This window comes from Grampus griseus, assembly GCF_964374135.1.
Source record: "Grampus griseus genome assembly, chromosome: 1".
Lineage (NCBI taxonomy): Eukaryota > Metazoa > Chordata > Mammalia > Artiodactyla > Delphinidae > Grampus > Grampus griseus.
The window spans coordinates 157014319-157029121 of NC_139017.1; the positions used below are offsets into that span (position 1 = coordinate 157014319).

At 46.8% G+C, this 14803-nt stretch overlaps 1 pseudogene across 1 annotated transcript; it reads right to left on the bottom strand.

The window, feature by feature from the left end:
* Positions 1-8520: 8520 nt before the first annotated feature.
* Positions 8521-12098, bottom strand: LOC309833321 (toll-like receptor 12; annotated as a pseudogene). The gene is made up of 3 exons: positions 12002-12098; positions 9833-11715; positions 8521-9114 (listed from the first exon to the last, which is right to left on the bottom strand). The product of its transcript is annotated as a toll-like receptor 12 (transcript).
* Positions 12099-14803: the final 2705 nt, after the last annotated feature.

Below are 14803 nucleotides of genomic sequence, written 5' to 3' on the forward strand. Positions count from 1 at the left end.
CACTTTCTAGATTAAAAAACAGAGAATGACCTTCTTGCTGATGTCAAAAGGAATTCTTTTCTCCTCTTTATTTCCATCTCTGTGACACTTCCCATGTTCTACATTGTACTAGAGGGCTGTGTGTACACATGTGTGTCCCCAGAAAGATTACAGCCTCACTGAGGGCAAGGAATATAGTTGACTCTTTTTTTTCACACCCCTCCCCTCCGCCACCCCACAATAAGCAAGGTGCAGTAAACACAGGAGGCTCTCAGTAAATGCTTGTTGAGCGAACGCCTGGGGGTTGCTTCTTTTACACAATGAAGACTCTGAGGACACTCACGCTGGGTTATCTGGAAAAATGAGCTCTCTGCGTCACTCCCAACAGATATAGATAACATTAAAAACACCCACTCACAGGAGGCTGCTAGCTGCTTCCAAGTGGGAATGACACAGCTGAATTGAGAATGGAGGGAGGGTGATATTTCGATTTTAGGCCATCTGACTGGACTGTCTGCAAACAGGCAAGGGTGATGAAAAATAAAGGCTTGTCCTAAGGACCTCCACACACATAGGGAGAGGCTAGGAACACAACTCATGACCACCTGGCAACTTCCTGCTTGTCCTTCAGCTACCAGCTCAATGTCACCTCACCTGTTAAGAGTTTCTTGACATGCCCTTGTCATGCCCAGCTCCCATCCCCAGTCTCCAAAAATCACCTCCCCTCATCCTGTGTGCCCAAAGTACTTGGCACGTACTTCTAACATAGGTGTTACCTGACACTATTGTAGTTACCTGTTCTTACATCTGACAGTCCCATTAGATTGTATTGCTAGAGCCACTACTGTATCTTACCCATTTCTGCATCCACAATGCCCAACCCAGTGTCTGATAAATAGCAGGGCCATCGGAAATTTTGGCTTTTATTAAAATGGTAAATCGGATACATCAAAAGCCTAATGGGCTATGGAAGGTCCATAACTTACATCGAGCTAAAGAATTAACCTTTCATGAAATTTCTTTTTTAACCACACCTTAATCATGCACCAGTCCAAACACATTTGCATCACTGTCTCACACGAAGACTAATTCGCCAGTCATCTGCAGAGTCCCACTATGGACCCTGCACTGTACTGGGAGCTAAAGCGCCAACAGTGAGTAAGACAAACAGTCTCCACCTTCATCAAAGTTACAGTCTAATGAGAGAGACAGTCAAGAAAGCAAGCAAAGAGGTGTATGCTCCGGCACAGAGCGGACACTAACAAAAACAGGCAATTAGTAGCCCCACCAGGCCCAAAGAGTCTCAGATAATAGGCATTTTCTTCTGGGAATACTTGAAAGTTGCAAAGGTCAGTTTCAAATACAATCTGAAAGATTTTTCTGCTACTCTCTTAGACAAATATGAATAGCAGTCTAGCCACAGAGGGAGGTCAACACAGTCAGCAAAGCAGACTTCACACAGAGCTGACAGAGGAAAAATGGACAACGGCATTCCTCAGTCCTGAGACTACCAGAAATATGGGGGCGCACTAGGATCAGCAACCTCAAAGAGTAGCCACTTACTGAGTGCCCACGGGGTGCCAGGCTTGGCGCTAAGTGTTCTACATTCATGATCTCACTGAATCTTCCAGGCAAGCAGCTGAGGAGTCATTAGTGTTGAGCTGACTTACACTGATCTGTAACTTACACATACTAAATTACGTACAAACACCAGAAAGAGAAGGAAAGGACATAATTTAAATAGTGCAGCCAGTTCCATTCACTATGTGTCTATTCCAGAGCACGTGGTGATGATACCCATGACTCTGCTGGTCCCCAGACTGATTCAGCTCCCCCCAGCCTCTTTCCACTGAGAGTGAGCAGAGTGTCTTTCATACATTGTGGTCACTAAACACAAGCCAGCTCTTTCATCTAACGTTCAACCAATAAACCCCAGCTGTGCTATTAGCTTATTAAAAGACGGCACGTTGGTTTCTAAATGGCTCCTAGCCAAAGGATTTTCAAGCTGACTGTGATTTTTGGCTAAATGTGATTTTCACCTTCTGTGCTGACGTTAGAATATGATTAGCCCGTAAGATATGACTTCACTACGTCCCCAATTCACATATAGGGAACTGAGCTTCTATGAAGATTCATGTGAGGTTCCACAACCAGCACGTGGTAGAGTTGGGATCTAAGCCCAGTTTTCTCCAGTCATTTTTCTTAACCATCATACAGAGCCTCCTCTAGGTTGGCCAGTATTCCAAACCCCTGAGAAGATGGTATGGAGAGTGCAAAGAACATGAAGGCAAGAGGGAGCAGATCAGGGTTCCAGTTCCGCTCCTGCCTTTTACCAGCTGTGTGACTTTGCACAGGTCATGTAGCCTCGGCAGCTGCCTATCTAGACTGCAGCTAACAGCCAGACTCTACTCAGCAGCTGCCCCAGGCTCCCCAATTAGTGAGATGGGAACACAGCAAAGAAACAGGGAGACTAGAATCAACGGTTACAAATTTAAATGGCTATGGGTCAGGCAATGTAAGTGAGTACACGAGTGGAGTGGGGACTGCAGCCAACTACAGAGCACCAGGACGCACATTGGCCCAGTGTTCCCAGGCCTTCCAACTTTTCCCAGAGAAGCTAGAACTCTGCAATTCTAAATGTTGGCAACCAACTCAAAATTGTTTCAAACACCATAAGGATTAAATAGAGGATGATGGTAGGCTTCACTCAGCATGGGCTGTCACTTTGCCACCTTCCAGCTAAATGATCTCAAAGGTCTCTTCCAATAGCCAGGAAGACCTAGAAAGGGTACAGATTCCTCTCAGCAATGAGGGATCTGCCAGTAAAGCCAGGATCCCTTCATAAACCCAGGGAAGCTGAGGGGCATCCTGGCTCCTGTGGATGTGGACATGGTTAGTGGGGCGCCAGCGAACAGTGGGCTGGAATAGAAGCTCTGCCCCAGTCCCATGGGAAAGGTCAAGACTAGTCTGTGACCTGCAAAAAGAAAGAAACTGGGAGTTCCCGAAGGCTATCAAGCTCACTTGGCTGACAGTCCAGGCTACTGCTTAAAGCAGCCAGACCTTACACTTACGGGCTTAAACCAGGGAGAGCAAATAGGTTTCATTCAAGGCACCAACTTCAGTCAACTGTGCTAAGGATTCTGAATCCCATGTGAGTATGTGTTGTGACCAATGAGTTGTGACTTCCAGACACAGGAGGGGGAGTAGCAGCACACACTCCGTGTATTTGCCACCGCTGGCTTAAACTCCCATAAGCACTGAATCAGCTTCCAGCAAAGACGGCCCTGACAGGCAGGAGAAGACTAAAGCTCACACCCATGGAAATCCACTGGACGAAGCAGTTTTCAAGCCTGGTATAGCAAAGCTCACCCTGGATGGTCTTTATTGACATATTCATCAAGCATTTACTGACTTATTTGATTTACATCAAGTACTTACTACTCTGGGCTGGGCAGTGGGGAAATGGAGGTGATGCAGAAACTGTTCCTGTCCTGGAGATGCACACAGTAGAGTGGAAGAGACAAAAAAGGAAAAAAAAACCCCACAGATAATTATGATCAAATGTGGTAAATGCAATAAAAGAGGTCTGTGGGAGCTGGGGTGGGGGGTGACTTGAACAAAGTAACCTTTGAGTTGGTTCTAGAACAAAGAATGGTTCTCTTAGCAGAGAATGGGGGGGGGGTGGGGGAGTGTATTCTCAGCAGACAGACCAGCATGTATAATGGTGGAAAACCAAACAGCCTCCCCGAGATATGGGGATAACCTTGACAACACGAAGATCAGGCTGGAAAGGGAGTTCATTAAGGGTCTTGAATGTCAGGCTAAGGTGTTCAGACTTAATTCCATAGGTGATGGGAGTTAATGAAGCTTTTTAAGTAGAAGGCCAAATCTGATTTGCGTTCAATAGATCACGGTAGCTACAATATGTTTGTCCAAACTGGGGAGGTGAAATGGTGTAGGCTTCAGCAAAAACCCTGACAAAGAAATGTCTCAAGATACATTAAGGAAACTGAAACATCTGAATATTCCTGGATGTGGAAGAATGCAAGAGGAATCAGAGGGCGCCTGGTAAAGTGGATGTTGGTACCATTCACTTCCATCAGGCAGAAGGAAAGAGGTGCAGGTTTGGGGAGGAACACAACAGCCAGTCCCACCCACTGAGTTCCAGAGGTCAAGACCATTAAAGAAAGTGTACGGGGGTATCAACTCTGATGTTTGTTTTAGATGAGCAGGTAGGGGCTGGAACACTATTTTTAAGGTCCGGCTTCATGCTCAGGCCCACTCACCTTCACTTCTTGTAGGGCCCCAGAATCCTCTATCCTTCCCTATAAGGTCTCCAGACCCTTCCACCTTCAGAACCTCCCCCGGTCCCCTCACCTACACACCCTTCTAAGAACCTCCACTGCCAGGGCCTTCTATCTCCCTCCGCATCCCCGACCCCTCTATGACCCTTTCCATCTCCGGACGCTTCATCCTCTGACCGCCCCTCACCCCCACCCCACATAAAAGCTTCCTTCTCCCCTCTCACCTTCCCCGGCCCCCCGTGACACCACCAACTCCTAAGTCTCCAGCCTAGAGCCTTGAGTCTCAGCTGCCCCCGCCCCGCCACCCGGACTCACCCACCGAGACACCCACTTCACAACAGGGCGGAAGTGTTCCAGGGCTCGCGCAGGGAATGCTGGGACGCGGAGTCCGAGCGGCGCCACCCCGGGAATGGAGCATCTGGGACTACAACTCCCAGAAGGAACAGTGGGAGCGCCGGTGGGCGGCACCCACCGCTTGCGGCCTTTCAGATGCCGTCAGCCAATAGATGCGTCACTCCTCCGGGTCCCTGGCACCGGAACAAATCGGAACAGAGTCTAAGCGTGAGGGTGGGGCCTGTTGTGATCCCGGTCCTTTCCACAAGCTCCGGGGTAACATCACCGCCCAGTGGGAGGGCATTCAAGGAGAAGGGGCGGGGTGTATTGAAGGGGCGAAGCGAGAGCCCGAGGCCCCGGAGAGATCAAAGGAGAAACAGTAAGAAATAAGGGAGAGAGGGTGACTAGAGGTGACCAGACTGGTGGGCGGGAGAGAGTTGAACAATTGTAGGTTCAATTTCCAGCTCACAGTTAAGCTGCGTAACTTTGGATCAATTGAGAACCTCGCTTTCTTCACCTGTGAAGTGAGGATAATAATAGCATCCATGTCGCTGGGTTTTTGTGAAGCTTACTGGGATAATACACCTAAAACATTAGCTCAGAACTTGGGTCCTAATAGCGAATATTAGCTATTATTATGTAAATCAGTTAGTATGGAACTTGGCACTTCCTGGGTGTTGGAAGAATGTTAATCGTTATTAGAATAATAATCACAACAATTTTAATATAAATGCAGTTGCTTTGTTCCGTTGTGAATACTTTGGAGTATGAGCAATCTAATAATGGGTTTGAGAATGTGGGTTTTGTAGTCAGAAACGGATTCAAATCCCAGCCCAACGACTTAATAGCTGTGTGTCCTTGAACGAATTATCGCGTCTCTTTTGTCTTCAGTTTTTTTCCTCGGTAAAATGCAGGTGATATAACAGAACCTACATTGCAGGGTATTGTGAAGATTAGATGAGTTAATGCAGGTAAAGCATGGTCTCTGAAGTCAAGGTGCTTGTGTTTGAAACGTCTTACTTTCAAATTCAGGATGTAGGCCTTTCCACTCACCAGTTGTGAAACCTTGGGCAAATTACTTAACCTCTTTATGCCTCCGTGGTCTTATCTATAAAATGGGAATTATAATAATGGCATCTACCTGCTAGGGTTTGTAAGAGGAATAAATGGGGAAAAATAGGTAAAGACCTTGGTACGTGTCTGGCAGAAGGAGTTTAATAATCATTAGCTATTATTATTTTTACTAACAGTTATGAGATTTGGGGGAAATTGACAGTACCTAGCATATGGCAAGTGCTCAACACATGTTAGCTATTGTTAAAATTAAGGGAATTCTATATCTTAATTTTAAAGACCCAATTCAAAGCGCTTGTCCCCTGTGAAATACGTTCCAACTCATTGGTAGTAATAATTCATGTGATTTTACTCAGTGAATGTAACAGCAACCTACAAGCACTCATTGTTGTTGAAACCTCACAACAACCCTATGAGGTGGGTATTATTATCCCCAATTTAAAAGGGGGAAATGAGGGCTTAGACAGGTGAAGTGACCTGCTTGAGATCAAATAGCTAATATGAGCCAGGGCTGGGATTTGAACTTCGGGGCATATAACTCCAAAGGTTTCTTCTCGGCCCCATACCTGCATAAGGAAAAGATCACGGGTGGAGCAGGGTGCTGAGTGGGGAGAGAGACGGTGCAGCGGTGTGAGGTGCTAGGAGAACTGGAGACATTTAAGACTCAGAGCGTCAGACTCTGAAGCTGGAAAGGCAGCTTTGCAGGGTCAGGTAAGAACGTCATCTTCAGGTTCACCTGCCCTGAAGGGGAGGAATGGAGGTGAGGATGCACAGGGAGAGGACACCATTAGGACACAAGAGGGCGCCCCTCACCCTAAATCCAGCCTGGAATTTTTCCATGCTTTCCCTCAGCCTCTAATTAATGCCTGGCATTTTACAGGAGAGGAAAACTAAGGCCCCAGGAGGCCAAGCACCCTGCCCAGTGTCATACAGAAATAAACAACAGAGCCTGAACTAGATCCCAGTTCTCTGCTCCAGCATCCACCAACATTTTTTTCTGTCCACAGTTGTCTATCAAGACCCTCTCTGCACTGGGCTAGCATTAGGCTCTAAGGATGCAGAGATGAATCAAACCTGGTCCCTGTCCTCAGAGCCTGATCTCTAAACTTGCCCAGTCGAGTTTCCTGTTAGTAAATTAGCAACGTTCCCTATTAGCAAAAACATTTTTAAGCACACACGCCCAATATATGTGTATTTATCTACTTATAAACGATATACATGTACGTATATAATTACATGAAAAGCTAACTTTTATTGAACATTTACAATGCAGTATTAGGTCCTGCTCTCAGTACTTTATATGTATTAAGTCATTAGCCTCTCAAAGTCCTTTGATAGAGTGTCTAATACTATTCCATATTACTAAAGCCATATGGCTAAAAAGCAGGCAGTCTAGCTTGAGAATAAAGTGAGATTAGAAACAAAATAGAAATAGAAGTTTTAACACTTTCTTCCTAAACTCCAGTGGCTCATCTTGTGCACCCCCCTTTGAAAACCATTGCTCAGGAGTCTTCCAGGGGCTTTCCTGATAGCACAGTGGTTTAAAATCCGCCTGCCAGTGCAGGGGACACAGGTTCATGCCCTGGTCTGGGAAGATCCCACATGCTGCAGAGCAACTGAGCCCATGCACCACAACTACTGAGCCTGCACTCTAGAGCCTGCAAGCCACAACTACTGAGCCCACGTGCCACAACTACCAAAGCCCATGTGCCTAGAGCCCGTGCTCCACAACAAGAGAAGCCACCACAGTGAGAAGCCTGCACACCGCAACGAAGAGTAGCCCCTGCTCGCCACAACTAGACAAAGCCCGTGCACAGCAACGAAGACCCAACACAGCCAAAACTAAATAAATTTATTTAAAAAAAAAAAAAGTCTCCCAGACCTGTGAAAGCCAGTACAGTGTGATCAGTACTTTGAGAAAGGGAAGTGCAGGAGATTGTGGGAACACAGAGGCAGCAGTTTACCCAGGTTGGGAGATCAGGATGGCTTCCGGTCATGGCTGAGCTGAATCTTAAAGGATACTTAAAGGATACTTTTCTCCCCAGAGGAAAGAAATTGGGGGAAAGGGTGTTCTTGGGTGAAGGAGCAGCATGTGCAAAGGCCCAGAGGCAAGAGCACATGGTGTTCTGGGAGTACAAGTAGTTTAGCACGGCTAGAGCACAGAGTGTCAAGGGGGCAGGTTCCCCTCCCAGTGCTGCTATGAGGCTCAAACAAGATGACAGAAATGACCGTGCCTTTGTGTTCTTATTGAGGGAACAGGCAATCAATATGCTGCCTCCTGGACAGTATCCCAGCTTTTTGGTCCTCAGCTGCCAATTCCTCTATAAGCCAAGGGGCCCCTTTGCCCCTTGAAGATCTAGTTGAACTTGGCCTGGACCCCATTCCACAGCTTAAGAGTGCTCAGAGCCCTCCTTCTGTCCCCATACTCTCCATCAATTCCCAACTTTATTTCCTCTGGGCTACAGTTTCCATGACCCCAACCCCTTTGCCCTCTGCCTCATGTGGGTTTCCATCAAAAACAAAAAGTCCAATTAAGCCGAGAACTTCATGGATTTAGTAGGTTTACTGAGGACTTGGAGATGTTGACATCACATCACATACTGCACTGCCACTTGCCATCTCCCAAATTTTCTCATTCATTTGGAAAGCCTCCGGAGCCTTTCCAAAGCCTGTGTCCCCAAAGCCACCAGTTGATCCTCCCTACACACACAGCACCCTGACCTCCTGCCAGAAGCCGAGGCAGGCTCACACACCCACACGTACCCACTCTCTCCCTGCTAGGCTGGCTTGCTTTTCCTCTCCCCCAACCTCCAACGCACATGCACCCACTCTAGCCCAACCCAGGCTGCCCCAACCTGCTCCCCAACCAAGCCCAGAACTCGTCCTTTCTTTCATCTTCCTTGGGCCACATGCAGTAGTCTCCTCTGCAGAGCAGCCAGGACAGCCTAGAGCAACAAGGGAGCTGGTGGCGGGAGACCAGCTCCAGGAAGACCAGCAGCAGCCCTGGGGGGTGGGGGGCAGCCAGCAGGAGGAAGGCAGCCAGGCAGAGGTCCAGGCAGCAGCGTGGGGTGTGCAGGGCCTGGCGACTCAGCACACAGAGCGTGACCCAGCTCCCTGCCATGCCATCTGCCACCTTGTCATCCACGTCCTTGCCTGGCTCAAAATCCCACTCAAGGAGACAGAAGCACAGCCCCCGGCCCATCGGAGGGCGGCCCTCCAGAGTAGGCAGCAGCTCCCCAGTCACCCAGCTCTGGTCTTGCCTTCAGTGGGACACAAACACATCATAAAGGAACCTCCTGCCCTCACCCCTCTGACTCCTCGGACCCTGAAGCCAAGCCCTGAACAAGATGGAGGATCCAGGAGTTCCTGGCTTCCTGTAAGAAGGGCAAGGAGATCAGCAGAAGCAGCTGTGCAACACGAGGAGCTTACTAATGCAGACGTGATGGAATTGGAGGCCCAGAGAAAGGACGAAGAGACACAAGAGGAAGAAGAAGTGACTGAAGAACCGAAAAGATTCACGACGCAGGAAATGGCAAGGGGATTTTCTTTATTTCAGGAGGCACTGTTAGTTTTTGAGGCACAGCTCCTGAACGTAGGACGGCACACGAAGGTTGCAGCAGCCATTCAGAATGCAATCCAGTGCTACCGTGTCATCTATGATGAGAAAAAAAAAGCTACTACCCAGACATCACTGGATCATTTTTTCAAGAGGGTAGATAGAATTGAATCCAGCAAGGAACCAGAACCTGTGCCATCAGCGTCAGGCGTGAGTGAAACTGCAGCTCGCCCTCCGTCTCCTATAGCTGACGATCCTTCAGCTCTACCATCTCCCACCTCCTCTCCCTCCTCCAGTCAGTAACTCTTCTTGCCTGTTCACCCGATGCCCCTGTACACCAGCTGTTGTACTGTACCACTGTACCCTTCAAGGTACTGTACTGGAAGATTAAAAATGTTTTCTTTATTTTTTGTGTTTGTTTTTTATGTATTACTTGTGTGAAAAGCATTATAAACCTATTACAGTACAGTGCTATGTAGCCAGTTGTGTTAGTTGGGTATCTAGGCTAACTTTGTTGGACTTAGGAACAAATTGGACTTACAAACATGCTCTCGGGACAGAACTTGTTTGTATGTAGGGGACTTACTGTATTGGGGTATCTGGGGACTTTGCTCCTGGAGGCTGCCATCTAGCGTGAGGCCTGCCTCCCAGTCTAGCACTAGGACCTGGAAAGCAGCAGCAGACAGTGTCTCTAATCCCATTTTGACCAGATGCAACACCTGCCCTGGGCAGCTCACCCAGCAGCTCCTCAAGCAGCACTGAGCAGGGCCGGACATGGGACTGAAGTGCCTGCGGCTTCCGCTCCCATAGACTGGACAGCCCCGTGATGCAGCAGGGCTTGGGGCTGTGCCCGTCCCCCCTTACCTTCTGATACCAGAGCCTGGAGAGCTGCCAGAGGAAAAGGTTGGAGGTGTCCTGGGAGCAGAGGGCCTGCAAGCAAGCTATCACTAAGCAGGGAGAGTTGGCAAAGGGCAGGGAAGATCTCGGTGACATTCCAGGTCCCCAGCTGCAATCCCCAGCCTTTTAGAGTCAAGGTCTGCAAGACTGGAAAGACATTAGAAGCCAGCATCCCAGGCTTCCTGCCTGAGACCGCATGAAACTCCAAACTGGTCAAGCTCATGGGCAGGGATAACACTACCTCAGAAGGGCCAGAGGGGAACTGCAGGTTCAAGGTATGCAGACGCCCTGGAAGCCCAAAGCTGAGCTCAGCACCATGCGGGTATCCAGCAGGCTTAGGGCGGTTACTGCAGGCAGCCCTTGCCCAGGTCTCCCAGTGGATTCTTGGCCAAGTCCAACTTACCCAGCCTCCTTAAGCCCTGGAATGCCTGGCCCTGCAGACAAATCAGCTGGTTTCCCTGAAGTAGCAGCTCCCACAGCTGGGTCAGCATGAGAAGGCAACTGGGGGCAGAGTGTGCAGTCCATTGTTGGACAGATCCAGGGCCCGCAGTCTTGACAGCCCCTGTCTCGTTCGTGCCCAGCATGGTACTTGCAGTTGGTTCCTACTCAAGTTCAGTTTCTGAAGGCTGGGCATGGCCTCCAGGAAACCTGGTGGCAGGTTAGTCATCAGGCCGCTGCTCTTAAGCCCCAAGCTCTTCAGGCTGTGGCAGGAAGCCAGGGCCTCCGGAGCTATGTGCCCTACAAGAGTGGATGCCAAATTCAGCTCCTGCAGCTCGAAGTGTGCAACTGCCCCAGCAGGCACCTGGGCCGTGTCGGCATTGATCACAGACAGGGTGTCCAGGCTCTGCAGCCCCAGTCCCACCACTGCAGCTGCCTTCATCTTTGTGTGGTCCCCAGCTTGAGCCCCTGGAGGGCCCCAGGACTGGCCATCTTCAGCTGACTGTTGAATGACAGGTCCAGATCTCCAGAAGCCAGGCATCGCCAAAGGAGGGGCCATGCACTGGGTCTGGGAAGATGTCCACCAGCTCCCCCACATTCTGAAGGCAACTATACTTGACACTCAGCCGCCGTAGACGGGGAGAAAACTGGACACCCGTGTTCCCATCCAGGCAGGGGCCCAAAAAACGAGGCCTGGAGGGAGCTTAGGTTGCCATCAGGGGTAGGAAGAGGTAAACTGTATAGGGGCCTGTGAAGAAGAGCTGCTGCAGCTGTCCCAAGCTGCCAAGAGCTCCTGGCAGGAGCTGGGTGAGATGCAGACTCAGCCCCAGGACCTTGAGCCCAGGGAAGTGGGAGAAGTCATCCAGGCACAGAACAGAAGTGGAACCAGAGAGACAGAGCCCCTCCTCACTCTGGGGCACAGCCTCCAGGGTCTGTGTCAGGTTGGTCACTGAGGAACATGCCACAAGGAGGGGCAGGCTGGAGTCCAAAGGGCAGATCAGGAAGAAGAGGGAGACCAGAGGCAGCCAGGAGTCTTCAGTCACCAGGCAGTTGGAAGCTGTCCAGCCTGCGGTCACAGAAGGGATAGGAGCAGACCAGGCAACAGCAAGTGCCCGTCCCATCTCAGCACCAAGCCTCATCCACAGAGAAAACAGAATCAGAATCCCCCCTCTCTGCTCCCATCCCTTTTCCAGAGAGGAACCCAGACCCTATCCCCTCCCTGCACACATACATACACAACACTCATAACACTGACAGGATACACAGAACCCCAAGAGGGTCTGGAAGCAGGGTCGGAGGGCCACAATGCTTCCAAACTGAAGAACTGCTGGGAGGGTGGGGCTAGACTCAGAGATGCTTAGAGCTGAGGATCCAAGGGTCAGGGAAAGACAGAAGCACACTTGTGGGAGGTGAGACCTACGTCTCACTTCCCTGTTGTGAGGAAGCAAGCAGTGTTTGTGAGCACAAGGTATGGCATCAGAGGTCCAGGATCTCTGCCATTGTCCTGAGCAGTGCATGTCCCCTCTCTGGGCTTCAGTTTCCTCACCTGTAAGCCAAGCATACAGATAACCTACTTCATAAGATTGCTGCAATATACATACGGGTTTCTCTCCTCAACACTCTCTTTACTAATTCCTCTCCTAACTCCAACAGAAAGGAGGTCTTGAATAAATCAGGATTTTTTTAAGCAGTTGCTTTGTAAGCAAAATAATACATCAAAATGATGCCTTCATGGGCATCTTGTAATGCTCCACACGGAAGATTCCAAGAAGCCCAAAATTTACCCAAGAGGACCCATAGGGCTCCATTCCTGCCCTTCCAGGCTGGAGCTGAGAAGAACAGTCTCTGAGTCCTTGACCTTGATTTGCCACTACCAGAATGGAGGCAAGACCCCGAGGGAGAGCAGAACAAGGAAAAGAAAGGAGCTTTACGATTATTTCAAACAATGCCGTAAACCATTCAATACAATGCAATACCTGATCATGACTTTTTAAAATAATAAATTCAAAGAGAAGAAAAATTCCTTGACTTATAAAAGGGTATCTACCCCAGATCTATAATAAGTATAATTATTAATGGTGAACCATCACCTGCATCACATTACAGGAATGAGACAGCTATAGTTACTTCTGTTTAACATGATAATGGAGGTTTTAGCTAGAAAAATAAGAAAGAAAACAGAAAATAAAATTATAAAATCGTAAGTATTTTAAAAAAACAAAAGGGTCACCATTTATAAGATGCTATGATTGTCTACATAGGAAATTCAAGAATTTCTAGAAATAAATTATTAAAACTAAAGTATGTTTAGCAAAGATACTGGAAACTAGATATTTAAAAACTTTCTAACACACCAGTGCATTAGTCAGGGTCTCAACAGGAAACAGCACCTTAAATGAGGATTCTTCTAAGAGGTTTGTATGCAAAGAGCCTAATCACAAGTTGTTAGCAGTGCTTAGGAATACTACAAGGGGTAGTGTAGGAACCCGGGGCTAGCAATCATAGAAGCTATCAACACTGCTAGAACTGAAGGGATAAGGACTGGGAGAAGTTACCAGAACCTGGAAGGAGAGAGAGTCTTACAGGGTCAGCTGCCTTGAGAGAAACAATGACATTCAATCGAGTCACAAATCCAACATGAGAGGACCTCACAGGAAGGAAGGAAGTTCTGGAACTGAAAAATTCAAAATCTGTAATGAAAAGTCCATGAGATAGGATTAATAGCATATTCCACACCAAGAAGAAAATAGTGAACTTGAAGACCTAGAAATAGAAACTTCTAAGTGAAATACAGAAAGATAAAGTCAGGAGAAAAGGAACAAAACCTCAATGACCTGTAGGAAAACACCAAACAGTCTAACATATGTGTAATTGGAGTCCCAAGGGGAAAAAGGGGAGGGGGAGTGTGAAGAAATAACCAAAATTTTTCCAAATTTAATGAAAACTATAAACCCATTATGCCATGAATTTCAAGAAAACCTAAAGATAATGAACACAAAGAAAACCACAATAAGACTGTCAAAATGTTGAAAATAATTGATAAAGAGAAAATCTTATGGGTAGCTAAAGGAAAATTACACAAAGTGACCATTACAAAAGCAGGAAAAAAGACAAGAATTGCCATTACAGTAACCCTATGTTGGTAGAGCCACCAATGACTCAAAATCCTGAAGAATGAAGATTTTGGTTACCCTACTGGATAAAACAAACAAGCAGACAAACAAACAACAGCAGTTGAGGTGCTGGATTAAGCTAAATAGAACATGAAAGGGTTAATGGAGAACAGAAGTAAAATATACCACCAGAAAAGAAAGAACTATAACTACAGATCTGTATTTTCTTCCTTGTAGTGTCATGTGTGTTTTACGTTAACTATTGTGTTTCATCAGTTCTAAGATGCTCATTTTTTCCACGTTTCAACACCTTTGAAATAAGGCTGCATCCTAAAATTGATTATCTCGCTATTGCTGGTAACCAGTCAACATTCATGGTATAGTTACTATATGCACATATGCTTACTTGGTCATAGCAGTTCACATTATTATAACTGCATTTGAGTTATGGATATTGTTGATAATACTCATTTTAGTTTAATTGTCCTTTAAAATGCCTTCTAAAATATTGCAGTACAATTCCACATTGATATGAAAAGTTATTCTATGTTCAGAAAAAAAAGCATGGAAAGAAAGCAGTAGGGCAAATAATCTTTGTTGGAGAAATAATGTGGGAGGAATTTAGGGTAGGACTATAAATATGAAGAAGTCTGAGGAATACCATAATCAATATATTCTTCTTATATTTTAATTTTTTGTATGCATAAAGTTATATAAGATAAAAATCTATATCTACATTAAATAATTATAAAATAGCTCTAAATTATAAGTGATGAGAAAGTATTGTGTCGTCAGTAAATGGATCATTTTCCTTAATGGTACATAAAATAAGAGTTTATTTTACAACTGATTCTTAGATTCAATAAAATGCAGCAATTTATCTATTTTAAAATAATTTTTCTCTTCTTTCCTTCATTATTGATAGTGTGGTGGTGATGGTTAATTTTACAATTTATTGCTCAGATTATAGAATTTTTAGACAAAATAGCAGTTATCAGAGGGGTGACCATCACCCACAGACTGTAGACATGCAGTTACTGGTGAGATTTAGATTGAATCTTTTGAAGATAATTGGAATACATTACCGGGTTTTGTTTTGTTTTTTAATG